Here is a 15446-nt window from a genome sequence, read left to right on the forward strand (position 1 = left end):
TGACAAAAGCAAAGATTTAACTGACCTGCTTAGCTATTAGCGGCTCACACCTCACAATGATTATCATCTCTCTGTGAAGCAAAACATCCTCTGACTTGGGGTGAAACAGAGATCTAATGTGCCAATGGAAAGCAACATGGAAATTTAGTTTCCTGCTCTCAGAGGAAGGAGGGTCGACAGCTCAATGGGTTAATGCACCTACTGCAGCCTCCTATGTGTAGCCTGCAGGCGACACATTCAGTTGCCGGTGAGATGCTGATACAGGTTTGCTTGCTATGCAGGGGCCGGTGGTCACATCACAGCACCTCGAGAAGGTGTCCTGTTTGAGTCCTAGTGCAATTATGGTATCAACCATGACCCGTAGATTACACCTTTTACACCCGTTTTTTCCAGTCAGTTGGGGCCAGAGAGACAAGCTTGTGTATGGGTGTTACCAAGGCCAGAGTGCCGAAAACAGAGGCACAATTGTTAGTGGGAACGCAGGTATTGAAGGGGCATTAGCTGTTGGCTGATCGCGCAGGGCAATCCATCCCCATTTTCAATAAAAACAATTTTTTTTTAAATTAAAAAAATTACCCAAGAGACACCGGACATTGGATTAGAACTCAGGTCTCCAACATTGCAAGACAAAGCACTTACCACTTGAGCCACTGGTGGCTGTGCTTCTGAGAGCTGCATTTGGGCGTACATATCTTTCTTCTGCATGCCCCTGTGAGCATGCCCATGTGAGCATGCCCATTTGCATTGTCAAACATTGTCACTGCAGAAAATGAGGATAGAACATCTGGCCCCCGCTCCTCCAAATATCAGCTAACTGCAGTCGTCTCGAGGTTAAGTGCTTGCGTTACAGCGTTGGGGGCATGGGTTTAAGTCCTGCTTTCGGCACATAAACGGAATAGTTGCGTAATCTCCTTGTACAGTTGTGGGTACCCACACTCCTTCTAAAAGGTTCAGTGGTTATGAAAAGAGGTCCTTGGAAAAGGGAGGGTGGAAGAAAGCAGAGAGGCAGGACTGAGGAAGCGCAGGGTAAATAAAGGAGGAGGTGCGGCAGGCTAAAGGGAGTGGTAGGGCTGGATGAATGGGTCCCTGTGGAGAGGGGGCGGGTCTGGGTGAGTGGGGGTAGGACTAGAAGGATATGGTGCAGGTTCCCTGGTAAAAGGAGGGTTGAAGAAATCAGAGGTGGGACTGTGGTGGTGAGAAAGTGTGGCAGTTGGGGTCCATTCCACACCCTCTCCGCTGGGCCTCCTTTCCCCACATTAGGACCCTCCTTTACACACCCATTCCTCCACAATTCTGGGCCCTCTTCCCCCCATGACACCGTTCCCAGGGCCGACTTATTCGCTGTCTCCCCAGGGCCCACTTTATGCCCTCTAGACCTACCCCCTCCTCCTCTTCTCCACAGGGACCCATTCATCCAGCCCTACCTCCCCCTACTTTATTTACCGGTCACTTCCTCGCCTCCACATCCCGCTTCTCTGCTTTCTTCCACCCTCCCTTTACCAGGGAACTCATTACATTACATAGCCACTGAACCTTTTAGGAGTGTGGGTACCCACCACTGTACAAGGAGATTACCCAACTATTCTGTTTATGTGCCGAAAGCAGTACTCGAACCCAGCCCCCCCCAGCGCTGTAACGCAAGCACTTAATCTCTAGGCCACTGCAGTTAGCTGGTATTTGGTGGAGCGGGGGAGAGGGGACAGATGTTCTATCCTCCTTGGTTTCAGTGAACATGTTTCACAATGCAAATGGGTATGCTCACAGGGGCATGCAGGAAAAAGATATATACGCCCAAAAGCGACCCTTGGAAGCATGGCAATCAGTGGCTCGAGCTGTAAATCCTTAGTCTTGCAATGCTGGAGACCTGAGTTCTAATCCAATGTCCGGTATCTCTTGGGCATTTTTTTTTTCATTTAAAAAAAAATGTTTTTATTGAAAATTGGGATGCATTGCCCTACCCGATCAGCCAACAGCTAACGCCCCTTCAATACATGTGTTCCCACTAACAGTTGTGCCTTTGTATTCTGCACTCTGGCCTTAGTAACACCCATACACAAGCTTGTCTCTCTGGCCCCAACTGACTGGAAAAAACGAGGGGAAAAGGTGTAATCTGGGGGTCATGGCTGATTCCATAATTGCACTGGGACTCAAACAGCACACCTTCTCGAGGTGCTGTGAGGTGACCACCGGCCCCTGCATAGCAAGCAAACCTGTATCAGCATCTCACCAGCAACTGAATGTGTCGCCTGCAAGGTACACATAGGAGGCTGCAGTAGGTGCATTAACCCATTGGGCTGTCGACCCTCCTTCCTCTGAGAGCAGGAAACTGCATTTCCATGTTGACTTACTTTGGCACATTAGATCTATCTTTCACCCCAATTCAGAGGATGTTTTGCTTCACGGAGAGATGATAATCATTGTGAGGTGTGAGCCACTAATAGCTAAGCAGGTCAGTTAAATCTTTGACCTTGTCATTGGGGTGTATTGTTATGCGCAGGGCAGCAGTCTTATGCCCTCTGCTACTGTACGCTTTCGTATTGGTGCTTGTTCATGATTCTAAAATGTAAACAGTCTGCTCTCAAAAGTGAAAGATTTGAAAGACTCTTGCTGTAACAAGCCTTTCCCACTCTTTGCCCTGGCGGTGAGAGAGCTGCTTTCTGCCTTTAACTTCCCCAATTGTGGAGTGGCTGGCTCCACCACTGACAACCAGTGCCTAATCCTGGAGGAAAACGGACAGAGGTCTGCGCCCTGCATCCTCCATGCGTCCCTAACGCTCCCAAACGCGACCACAGCCCATACGGGCACAGCCCTATATCCTATGCAGCCCCTCTGGTGAAGCCACCCACACAACTTAGGGTTAGGATCTGTGCTCTTCCACGTAGGCCTGGCCACCTAGGCCCCAGAAAGTGTCACAGCCTGCTTTATAAACCTTAGTGACGGTGGCCTAGGTGAAGATGATGTTGATGGAATACTGATGCCTTTTGCCTCCCAGAAGCCACCTGGGAGCATAGTAAAATGAAGGGGTGTTCCTGCTCTGCTGCCCTGTGTTTGCCCTCTGCCTAAGTGACATTCATTCTGGGCTCTCCAGGCAAATGTATCCATCTGGGAGAGAGCTAGGAATAGGACGTCTCTTTCTGCAGGCACAGTGGGGAAGACTCAGACAGCTACATGCCTGAGACATCTTTCCTTGTCCCTCGCTCATTGTTCTGTTCCCTAACTTTGAACTCTCTGCCAGGCCAGGCCCTGTTTCTTTTACTGCCAACCCCCCTGACCCCTCGTCTTTCACCTACTTCCCGCTCTATTATGCCTTCTCCTTTTTTACTCTCTTCTATGGCCCTTTGAAAAGGAATGCAGGCCTAGCTAAGCCTCGTGAAGGAAATCTACCAACAAAAGATGCATGGGAGGTGCTGTGAGACGAGTAAGAAGGGATGAAGGGGTGATGGGTTGTTGAGCTGGGAAGCACCAGAGGCGTAGCCAGGATTTTCTAGCAAATGGGGTCTGAAGCTAATGTAGTTGGGCCCACTGCAATGACAAAAATCTCTTTAAATGCCCACACAGAGCTGCTGAGTGGGCATTTACAGATTTTGGGTGGGCCTTTCCCCTCAGGCCCTACCCTGCCTACGCCTCTGCACTCTCACCCCCAGGGCAAAGAGTAGGAAAGGCTTGCTACAGCAAGAGTCTTTCAAATCTTTCACTTTTGGGAGCAGAGTGTTTACATTTAAAAATCATGAACAAGCAGCATTAAGAAACCATACAGTAGCAGTGGACAGAGGACTGCCCTGCGCATGTCAATACACCCCAATGACAAAAGCAAAGATTTAACTGACCTGCTTAGCTATTAGCGGCTCACACCTCACAATGATTATCATCTCTCTGTGAAGCAAAACATCCTCTGACTTGGGGTGAAACAGAGATCTAATGTGCCAATGGAAAGCAACATGGAAATTTAATTTCCTGCTCTCAGAGGAAGGAGGGTCGACAGCTCAATGGGTTAATGCACCTACTGCAGCCTCCTATGTGTAGCCTGCAGACGACACATTCAGTTGCCGGTGAGATGCTGATACAGGTTTGCTTGCTATGCAGGGGCCGGTGGTCACATCACAGCACCTCGAGAAGGTGTCCTGTTTGAGTCCTAGTGCAATTATGGTATCAACCATGACCCGTAGATTACACCTTTTACACCCGTTTTTTCCAGTCAGTTGGGGCCAGAGAGACAAGCTTGTGTATGGGTGTTACCAAGGCCAGAGTGCCGAAAACAGAGGCACAATTGTTAGTGGGAACGCAGGTATTGAAGGGGCATTAGCTGTTGGCTGATCGCGCAGGGCAATCCATCCCCATTTTCGATTAAAACATTTTTTTTTTAATTAAAAAAATTACCCAAGAGACACCTGACATTGGATTAGAACTCAGGTCTCCAACATTGCAAGACAAAGCACTTACCACTTGAGCCACTGGAGACTGTGCTTCTGAGAGCTGCATTTGGGCGTACATATCTTTCTTCTGCATGCCCCTGTGAGCATGCCCATTTGCATTGTCAAACATGTTCACTGCAGAAAATGAGGATAGAACATCTGGCCCCCGCTCCTCCAAATATCAGCTAACTGCAGTCGTCTCGAGGTTAAGTGCTTGCGTTACAGCGTTGGGGGCATGGGTTTAAGTCCTGCTTTCGGCACATAAACGGAATAGTTGCGTAATCTCCTTGTACAGTTGTGGGTACCCACACTCCTTCTAAAAGGTTCAGTGGTTATAAAAAGAGGTCCTTGGAAAAGGGAGGGTGGAAGAAAGCAGAGAGGCAGGACTGAGGAAGCGCAGGGTAAATAAAGGAGGAGGTGGGGCAGGCTAAAGGGAGTGGTAGGGCTGGATGAATGGGTCCCTGTGGAGAGGGGGCGGGTCTGGGTGAGTGGGGGTAGGACTAGAAGGATATGGTGCAGGTTCCCTGGTAAAAGGAGGGTTGAAGAAATCAGAGGTGGGACTGTGGTGGTGAGAAAGTGTGGCAGTTGGGGTCCATTCCACACCCTCTCCGCTGGGCCTCCTTTCCCCACATTAGGACCCTCCTTTACACACCCATTCCTCCACAATTCTGGGCCCTCTTCCCCCCATGACACCGTTCCCAGGGCCGACTTATTTGCTGTCTCCCCAGGGCCCACTTTATGCCCTCTAGACCTACCCCCTCCTCCTCTTCTCCACAGGGACCCATTCATCCAGCCCTACCTCCCCCTACTTTATTTACCGGTCACTTCCTCGCCTCCACATCCCGCTTCTCTGCTTTCTTCCACCCTCCCTTTACCAGGGAACTCATTACATTACATAGCCACTGAACCTTTTAGGAGTGTGGGTACCCACCACTGTACAAGGAGATTACCCAACTATTCTGTTTATGTGCCGAAAGCAGTACTAGAACCCAGGCCCCCCCAGCGCTGTAACGCAAGCACTTAACCTCTAGGCCACTGCAGTTAACTGGTATTTGGTGGAGCGGGGGAGAGGGGACAGATGTTCTATCCTCCTTGGTTTCAGTGAACATGCTTCACAATGCAAATGGGTATGCTCACAGGGGCATGCAGGAGAAAGATATATACGCCCAAAAGCGACCCTCGGAAGCATGGCTATCAGTGGCTCGAGCTGTAAATCCTTGGTCTTGCAATGCTGGAGACCTGAGTTCTAATCCAATGTCCGGTATCTCTTGGGCATTTTTTTTTTCATTTAAAAAAAATGTTTTTATTGAAAATTGGGATGCATTGCCCTACCCGATCAGCCAACAGCTAACGCCCCTTCAATACATGTGTTCCCACTAACAGTTGTGCCTTTGTATTCTGCACTCTGGCCTTAGTAACACCCAAACACAAGCTTGTCTCTCTGGCCCCAACTGACTGGAAAAAACGAGGGGAAAAGGTGCAATCTGGGGGTCATGGCTGATTCCATAATTGCATTGGGACTCAAACAGCACACCTTCTCGAGGTGCTGTGAGGTGACCACCGGCCCCTGCATAGCAAGCAAACCTGTATCAGCATCTCACCAGCAACTGAATGTGTCGCCTGCAAGGTACACATAGGAGGCTGCAGTAGGTGCATTAACCCATTGCGCTGTCGACCCTCCTTCCTCTGAGAGCAGGAAACTGCATTTCCATGTTGACTTACTTTGGCACATTAGATCTATCTTTCACCCCAATTCAGAGGATGTTTTGCTTCACGGAGAGATGATAATCATTGTGAGGTGTGAGCCACTAATAGCTAAGCAGGTCAGTTAAATCTTTGACCTTGTCATTGGGGTGTATTGTTATGCGCAGGGCAGCAGTCTTATGCCCTCTGCTACTGTACGCTTTCGTATTGGTGCTTGTTCATGATTCTAAAATGTAAACAGTCTGCTCTCAAAAGTGAAAGATTTGAAAGACTCTTGCTGTAACAAGCCTTTCCCACTCTTTGCCCTGGCGGTGAGAGAGCTGCTTTCTGCCTTTAACTTCCCCAATTGTGGAGTGGCTGGCTCCACCACTGACAACCAGTGCCTAATCCTGGAGGAAAACGGACAGAGGTCTGCGCCCTGCATCCTCCATGCGTCCCTAACGCTCCCAAACGCGACCACAGCCCATACGGGCACAGCCCTATGTCCTATGCAGCCCCTCTGGTGAAGCCACCCACACAACTTAGGGTTAGGATCTGTGCTCTTCCACGTAGGCCTGGCCACCTAGGCCCCAGAAAGTGTCACAGCCTGCTTTATAAACCTTAGTGACGGTGGCCTAGGTGAAGATGATGTTGATGGAATACTGATGCCTTTTGCCTCCCAGAAGCCACCTGGGAGCATAGTAAAATGAAGGGGTGTTCCTGCTCTGCTGCCCTGTGTTTGCCCTCTGCCTAAGTGACATTCATTCTGGGCTCTCCAGGCAAATGTATCCATCTGGGAGAGAGCTAGGAATAGGACGTCTCTTTCTGCAGGCACAGTGGGGAAGACTCAGAGAGCTACATGCCTGAGACATCTTTCCTTGTCCCTCGCTCATTGTTCTGTTCCCTAACTTCGAACTCTCTGCCAGGCCAGGCCCTGTTTCTTTTACTGCCAACCCCCCTGACCCCTCGTCTTTCACCTACTTCCCGCTCTATTATGTCTTCTCCTTTTTTACTCTCTTCTATGGCCCTTTGAAAAGGAATGCAGGCCTAGCTAAGCCTCGTGAAGGAAATCTACCAACAAAAGATGCATGGGAGGTGCTGTGAGACGAGTAAGAAGGGATGAAGGGGTGATGGGTTGTTGAGTTGGGAAGCACCAGAGGCGTAGCCAGGATTTTCTAGCAAATGGGGTCTGAAGCTAATGTAGTTGGGCCCACTGCAATGACAAAAATCTCTTTAAATGCCCACACAGAGCTGCTGAGTGGGCATTTACAGATTTTGGGTGGGCCTTTCCCCTCAGGCCCTACCCTGCCTACGCCTCTGCACTCTCACCCCCAGGGCAAAGAGTAGGAAAGGCTTGCTACAGCAAGAGTCTTTCAAATCTTTCACTTTTGGGAGCAGAGTGTTTACATTTAAAAATCATGAACAAGCAGCATTAAGAAACCATACAGTAGCAGAGGACAGAGGACTGCCCTGCGCATGTCAATACACCCCAATGACAAAAGCAAAGATTTAACTGACCTGCTTAGCTATTAGCGGCTCACATCTCACAATGATTATCATCTCTCTGTGAAGCAAAACATCCTCTGACTTGGGGTGAAACAGAGATCTAATGTGCCAATGGAAAGCAACATGGAAATTTAGTTTTCTGCTCTCAGAGGAAGGAGGGTCGACAGCTCAATGGGTTAATGCACCTACTGCAGCCTCCTATGTGTAGCCTGCAGGCGACACATTCAGTTGCCGGTGAGATGCTGATACAGGTTTGCTTGCTATGCAGGGGCCGGTGGTCACATCACAGCACCTCGAGAAGGTGTCCTGTTTGAGTCCGAGTGCAATTATGGTATCAACCATGACCCGTAGATTACACCTTTTACACCCGTTTTTTCCAGTCAGTTGGGGCCAGAGAGACAAGCTTGTGTATGGGTGTTACCAAGGCCAGAGTGCCGAAAACAGAGGCACAATTGTTAGTGGGAACGCAGGTATTGAAGGGGCATTAGCTGTTGGCTGATCGCGCAGGGCAATCCATCCCCATTTTCAATAAAAACAATTTTTTTTTAAATTAAAAAAATTACCCAAGAGACACCGGACATTGGATTAGAACTCAGGTCTCCAACATTGCAAGACAAAGCACTTACCACTTGAGCCACTGGTGGCTGTGCTTCTGAGAGCTGCATTTGGGCGTACATATCTTTCTTCTGCATGCCCCTGTGAGCATGCCCATGTGAGCATGCCCATTTCCATTGTCAAACATGTTCACTGCAGAAAATGAGGATAGAACATCTGGCCCCCGCTCCTCCAAATATCAGCTAACTGCAGTCGTCTCGAGGTTAAGTGCTTGCGTTACAGCGTTGGGGGCATGAGTTTAAGTCCTGCTTTCGGCACATAAACGGAATAGTTGCGTAATCTCCTTGTACAGTTGTGGGTACCCACACTCCTTCTAAAAGGTTCAGTGGTTATGAAAAGAGGTCCTTGGAAAAGGGAGGGTGGAAGAAAGCAGAGAGGCAGGACTGAGGAAGCGCAGGGTAAATAAAGGAGGAGGTGGGGCAGGCTAAAGGGAGTGGTAGGGCTGGATGAATGGGTCCCTGTGGAGAGGGGGCGGGTCTGGGTGAGTGGGGGTAGGACTAGAAGGATATGGTGCAGGTTCCCTGGTAAAAGGAGGGTTGAAGAAATCAGAGGTGGGACTGTGGTGGTGAGAAAGTGTGGCAGTTGGGGTCCATTCCACACCCTCTCCGCTGGGCCTCCTTTCCCCACATTAGGACCCTCCTTTACACACCCATTCCTCCACAATTCTGGGCCCTCTTCCCCCCATGACACCGTTCCCAGGGCCGACTTATTCGCTGTCTCCCCAGGGCCCACTTTATGCCCTCTAGACCTACCCCCTCCTCCTCTTCTCCACAGGGACCCATTCATCCAGCCCTACCTCCCCCTACTTTATTTACCGGTCACTTCCTCGCCTCCACATCCCGCTTCTCTGCTTTCTTCCACCCTCCCTTTACCAGGGAACTCATTACATTACATAGCCACTGAACCTTTTAGGAGTGTGGGTACCCACCACTGTACAAGGAAATTACCCAACTATTCTGTTTATGTGCCGAAAGCAGTACTCGAACCCAGGCCCCCCAGCGCTGTAACGCAAGCACTTAACCTCTAGGCCACTGCAGTTAGCTGGTATTTGGTGGAGCGGGGGAGAGGGGACAGATGTTCTATCCTCCTTGGTTTCAGTGAACATGTTTCACAATGCAAATGGGTATGCTCACAGGGGCATGCAGGAGAAAGATATATACGCCCAAAAGAGACCCTCGGAAGCATGGCAATCAGTGGCTCGAGCTGTAAATCCTTGGTCTTGCAATGCTGGAGACCTGAGTTCTAATCCAATGTCCGGTATCTCTTGGGCATTTTTTTTTTCATTTAAAAAAAATGTTTTTATTGAAAATTGGGATGCATTGCCCTACCCGATCAGCCAACAGCTAACGCCCCTTCAATACATGTGTTCCCACTAACAGTTGTGCCTTTGTATTCTGCACTCTGGCCTTAGTAACACCCATACACAAGCTTGTCTCTCTGGCCCCAACTGACTGGAAAAAACGAGGGGAAAAGGTGCAATCTGGGGGTCATGGCTGATTCCATAATTGCACTGGGACTCAAACAGCACACCTTCTCGAGGTGCTGTGAGGTGACCACCGGCCCCTGCATAGCAAGCAAACCTGTATCAGCATCTCACCAGCAACTGAATGTGTCGCCTGCAAGGTACACATAGGAGGCAGCAGTAGGTGCATTAACCCATTGGGCTGTCGACCCTCCTTCCTCTGAGAGCAGGAAACTGCATTTCCATGTTGACTTACTTTGGCACATTAGATCTATCTTTCACCCCAATTCAGAGGATGTTTTGCTTCACGGAGAGATGATAATCATTGTGAGGTGTGAGCCACTAATAGCTAAGCAGGTCAGTTAAATCTTTGACCTTGTCATTGGGGTGTATTGTTATGCGCAGGGCAGCAGTCTTATGCCCTCTGCTACTGTACGCTTTCGTATTGGTGCTTGTTCATGATTCTAAAATGTAAACAGTCTGCTCTCAAAAGTGAAAGATTTGAAAGACTCTTGCTGTAACAAGCCTTTCCCACTCTTTGCCCTGGCGGTGAGAGAGCTGCTTTCTGCCTTTAACTTCCCCAATTGTGGAGTGGCTGGCTCCACCACTGACAACCAGTGCCTAATCCTGGAGGAAAACGGACAGAGGTCTGCGCCCTGCATCCTCCATGCGTCCCTAACGCTCCCAAACGCGACCACAGCCCATACGGGCACAGCCCTATGTCCTATGCAGCCCCTCTGGTGAAGCCACCCACACAACTTAGGGTTAGGATCTGTGCTCTTCCACGTAGGCCTGGCCACCTAGGCCCCAGAAAGTGTCACAGCCTGCTTTATAAACCTTAGTGACGGTGGCCTAGGTGAAGATGATGTTGATGGAATACTGATGCCTTTTGCCTCCCAGAAGCCACCTGGGAGCATAGTAAAATGAAGGGGTGTTCCTGCTCTGCTGCCCTGTGTTTGCCCTCTGCCTAAGTGACATTCATTCTGGGCTCTCCAGGCAAATGTATCCATCTGGGAGAGAGCTAGGAATAGGACGTCTCTTTCTGCAGGCACAGTGGGGAAGACTCAGAGAGCTACATGCCTGAGACATCTTTCCTTGTCCCTCGCTCATTGTTCTGTTCCCTAACTTCGAACTCTCTGCCAGGCCAGGCCCTGTTTCTTTTACTGCCAACCCCCCTGACCCCTCGTCTTTCACCTACTTCCCGCTCTATTATGCCTTCTCCTTTTTTACTCTCTTCTATGGCCCTTTGAAAAGGAATGCAGGCCTAGCTAAGCCTCGTGAAGGAAATCTACCAACAAAAGATGCATGGGAGGTGCTGTGAGACGAGTAAGAAGGGATGAAGGGGTGATGGGTTGTTGAGTTGGGAAGCACCAGAGGCGTAGCCAGGATTTTCTAGCAAATGGGGTCTGAAGCTAATGTAGTTGGGCCCACTGCAATGACAATAATCTCTTTAAATGCCCACACAGAGCTGCTGAGTGGGCATTTACAGATTTTGGGTGGGCCTTTCCCCTCAGGCCCTACCCTGCCTACGCCTCTGCACTCTCACCCCCAGGGCAAAGAGTAGGAAAGGCTTGCTACAGCAAGAGTCTTTCAAATCTTTCACTTTTGGGAGCAGAGTGTTTACATTTAAAAATCATGAACAAGCAGCATTAAGAAACCATACAGTAGCAGAGGACAGAGGACTGCCCTGCGCATGTCAATACACCCCAATGACAAAAGCAAAGATTTAACTGACCTGCTTAGCTATTAGCGGCTCACACCTCACAATGATTATCATCTCTCTGTGAAGCAAAACATCCTCTGACTTGGGGTGAAACAGAGATCTAATGTGCCAATGGAAAGCAACATGGAAATTTAGTTTCCTGCTCTCAGAGGAAGGAGGGTCGACAGCTCAATGGGTTAATGCACCTACTGCAGCCTCCTATGTGTAGCCTGCAGGCGACACATTCAGTTGCCGGTGAGATGCTGATACAGGTTTGCTTGCTATGGAGGGGCCGGTGGTCACATCACAGCACCTCGAGAAGGTGTCCTGTTTGAGTCCTAGTGCAATTATGGTATCAACCATGACCCGTAGATTACACCTTTTACACCCGTTTTTTCCAGTCAGTTGGGGCCAGAGAGACAAGCTTGTGTATGGGTGTTACCAAGGCCAGAGTGCCGAAAACAGAGGCACAATTGTTAGTGGGAACGCAGGTATTGAAGGGGCATTAGCTGTTGGCTGATCGCGCAGGGCAATCCATCCCCATTTTCAATAAAAACAATTTTTTTTTAAATTAAAAAAATTACCCAAGAGACACCGGACATTGGATTAGAACTCAGGTCTCCAACATTGCAAGACAAAGCACTTACCACTTGAGCCACTGGTGGCTGTGCTTCTGAGAGCTGCATTTGGGCGTACATATCTTTCTTCTGCATGCCCCTGTGAGCATGCCCATGTGAGCATGCCCATTTACATTGTCAAACATTGTCACTGCAGAAAATGAGGATAGAACATCTGGCCCCCGCTCCTCCAAATATCAGCTAACTGCAGTCGTCTCGAGGTTAAGTGCTTGCGTTACAGCGTTGGGGGCATGGGTTTAAGTCCTGCTTTCGGCACATAAACGGAATAGTTGCGTAATCTCCTTGTACAGTTGTGGGTACCCACACTCCTTCTAAAAGGTTCAGTGGTTATGAAAAGAGGTCCTTGGAAAAGGGAGGGTGGAAGAAAGCAGAGAGGCAGGACTGAGGAAGCGCAGGGTAAATAAAGGAGGAGGTGGGGCAGGCTAAAGGGAGTGGTAGGGCTGGATGAATGGGTCCCTGTGGAGAGGGGGCGGGTCTGGGTGAGTGGGGGTAGGACTAGAAGGATATGGTGCAGGTTCCCTGGTAAAAGGAGGGTTGAAGAAATCAGAGGTGGGACTGTGGTGGTGAGAAAGTGTGGCAGTTGGGGTCCATTCCACACCCTCTCCGCTGGGCCTCCTTTCCCCACATTAGGACCCTCCTTTACACACCCATTCCTCCACAATTCTGGGCCCTCTTCCCCCCATGACACCGTTCCCAGGGCCGACTTATTCGCTGTCTCCCCAGGGCCCACTTTATGCCCTCTAGACCTACCCCCTCCTCCTCTTCTCCACAGGGACCCATTCATCCAGCCCTACCTCCCCCTACTTTATTTACCGGTCACTTCCTCGCCTCCACATCCCGCTTCTCTGCTTTCTTCCACCCTCCCTTTACCAGGGAACTCATTACATTACATAGCCACTGAACCTTTTAGGAGTGTGGGTACCCACCACTGTACAAGGAGATTACCCAACTATTCTGTTTATGTGCCGAAAGCAGTACTCGAACCCAGCCCCCCCCAGCGCTGTAACGCAAGCACTTAATCTCTAGGCCACTGCAGTTAGCTGGTATTTGGTGGAGCGGGGGAGAGGGGACAGATGTTCTATCCTCCTTGGTTTCAGTGAACATGTTTCACAATGCAAATGGGTATGCTCACAGGGGCATGCAGGAAAAAGATATATACGCCCAAAAGCGACCCTTGGAAGCATGGCAATCAGTGGCTCGAGCTGTAAATCCTTAGTCTTGCAATGCTGGAGACCTGAGTTCTAATCCAATGTCCGGTATCTCTTGGGCATTTTTTTTTTCATTTAAAAAAAATGTTTTTATTGAAAATTGGGATGCATTGCCCTACCCGATCAGCCAACAGCTAACGCCCCTTCAATACATGTGTTCCCACTAACAGTTGTGCCTTTGTATTCTGCACTCTGGCCTTAGTAACACCCATACACAAGCTTGTCTCTCTGGCCCCAACTGACTGGAAAAAACGAGGGGAAAAGGTGTAATCTGGGGGTCATGGCTGATTCCATAATTGCACTGGGACTCAAACAGCACACCTTCTCGAGGTGCTGTGAGGTGACCACCGGCCCCTGCATAGCAAGCAAACCTGTATCAGCATCTCACCAGCAACTGAATGTGTCGCCTGCAAGGTACACATAGGAGGCTGCAGTAGGTGCATTAACCCATTGGGCTGTCGACCCTCCTTCCTCTGAGAGCAGGAAACTGCATTTCCATGTTGACTTACTTTGGCACATTAGATCTATCTTTCACCCCAATTCAGAGGATGTTTTGCTTCACGGAGAGATGATAATCATTATGAGGTGTGAGCCACTAATAGCTAAGCAGGTCAGTTAAATCTTTGACCTTGTCATTGGGGTGTATTGTTATGCGCAGGGCAGCAGTCTTATGCCCTCTGCTACTGTACGCTTTCGTATTGGTGCTTGTTCATGATTCTAAAATGTAAACAGTCTGCTCTCAAAAGTGAAAGATTTGAAAGACTCTTGCTGTAACAAGCCTTTCCCACTCTTTGCCCTGGCGGTGAGAGAGCTGCTTTCTGCCTTTAACTTCCCCAATTGTGGAGTGGCTGGCTCCACCACTGACAACCAGTGCCTAATCCTGGAGGAAAACGGACAGAGGTCTGCGCCCTGCATCCTCCATGCGTCCCTAACGCTCCCAAACGCGACCACAGCCCATACGGGCACAGGCCTATATCCTATGCAGCCCCTCTGGTGAAGCCACCCACACAACTTAGGGTTAGGATCTGTGCTCTTCCACGTAGGCCTGGCCACCTAGGCCCCAGAAAGTGTCACAGCCTGCTTTATAAACCTTAGTGACGGTGGCCTAGGTGAAGATGATGTTGATGGAATACTGATGCCTTTTGCCTCCCAGAAGCCACCTGGGAGCATAGTAAAATGAAGGGGTGTTCCTGCTCTGCTGCCCTGTGTTTGCCCTCTGCCTAAGTGACATTCATTCTGGGCTCTCCAGGCAAATGTATCCATCTGGGAGAGAGCTAGGAATAGGACGTCTCTTTCTGCAGGCACAGTGGGGAAGACTCAGAGAGCTACATGCCTGAGACATCTTTCCTTGTCCCTCGCTCATTGTTCTGTTCCCTAACTTTGAACTCTCTGCCAGGCCAGGCCCTGTTTCTTTTACTGCCAACCCCCCTGACCCCTCGTCTTTCACCTACTTCCCGCTCTATTATGCCTTCTCCTTTTTTACTCTCTTCTATGGCCCTTTGAAAAGGAATGCAGGCCTAGCTAAGCCTCGTGAAGGAAATCTACCAACAAAAGATGCATGGGAGGTGCTGTGAGACGAGTAAGAAGGGATGAAGGGGTGATGGGTTGTTGAGCTGGGAAGCACCAGAGGCGTAGCCAGGATTTTCTAGCAAATGGGGTCTGAAGCTAATGTAGTTGGGCCCACTGCAATGACAAAAATCTCTTTAAATGCCCACACAGAGCTGCTGAGTGGGCATTTACAGATTTTGGGTGGGCCTTTCCCCTCAGGCCCTACCCTGCCTACGCCTCTGCACTCTCACCCCCAGGGCAAAGAGTAGGAAAGGCTTGGTACAGCAAGAGTCTTTCAAATCTTTCACTTTTGGGAGCAGAGTGTTTACATTTAAAAATCATGAACAAGCAGCATTAAGAAACCATACAGTAGCAGTGGACAGAGGACTGCCCTGCGCATGTCAATACACCCCAATGACAAAAGCAAAGATTTAACTGACCTGCTTAGCTATTAGCGGCTCACACCTCACAATGATTATCATCTCTCTGTGAAGCAAAACATCCTCTGACTTGGGGTGAAACAGAGATCTAATGTGCCAATGGAAAGCAACATGGAAATTTAATTTCCTGCTCTCAGAGGAAGGAGGGTCGACAGCTCAATGGGTTAATGCACCTACTGCAGCCTCCTATGTGTAGCCTGCAGACGACACATTCAGTTGCCGGTGAGATGCT

Source organism: Ambystoma mexicanum, chromosome 3q (genome assembly GCF_040938575.1).
Source record: "Ambystoma mexicanum isolate Mex_15411 chromosome 3q, UKY_AmexF1_1, whole genome shotgun sequence".
NCBI classification, from domain to species: domain Eukaryota; kingdom Metazoa; phylum Chordata; class Amphibia; order Caudata; family Ambystomatidae; genus Ambystoma; species Ambystoma mexicanum.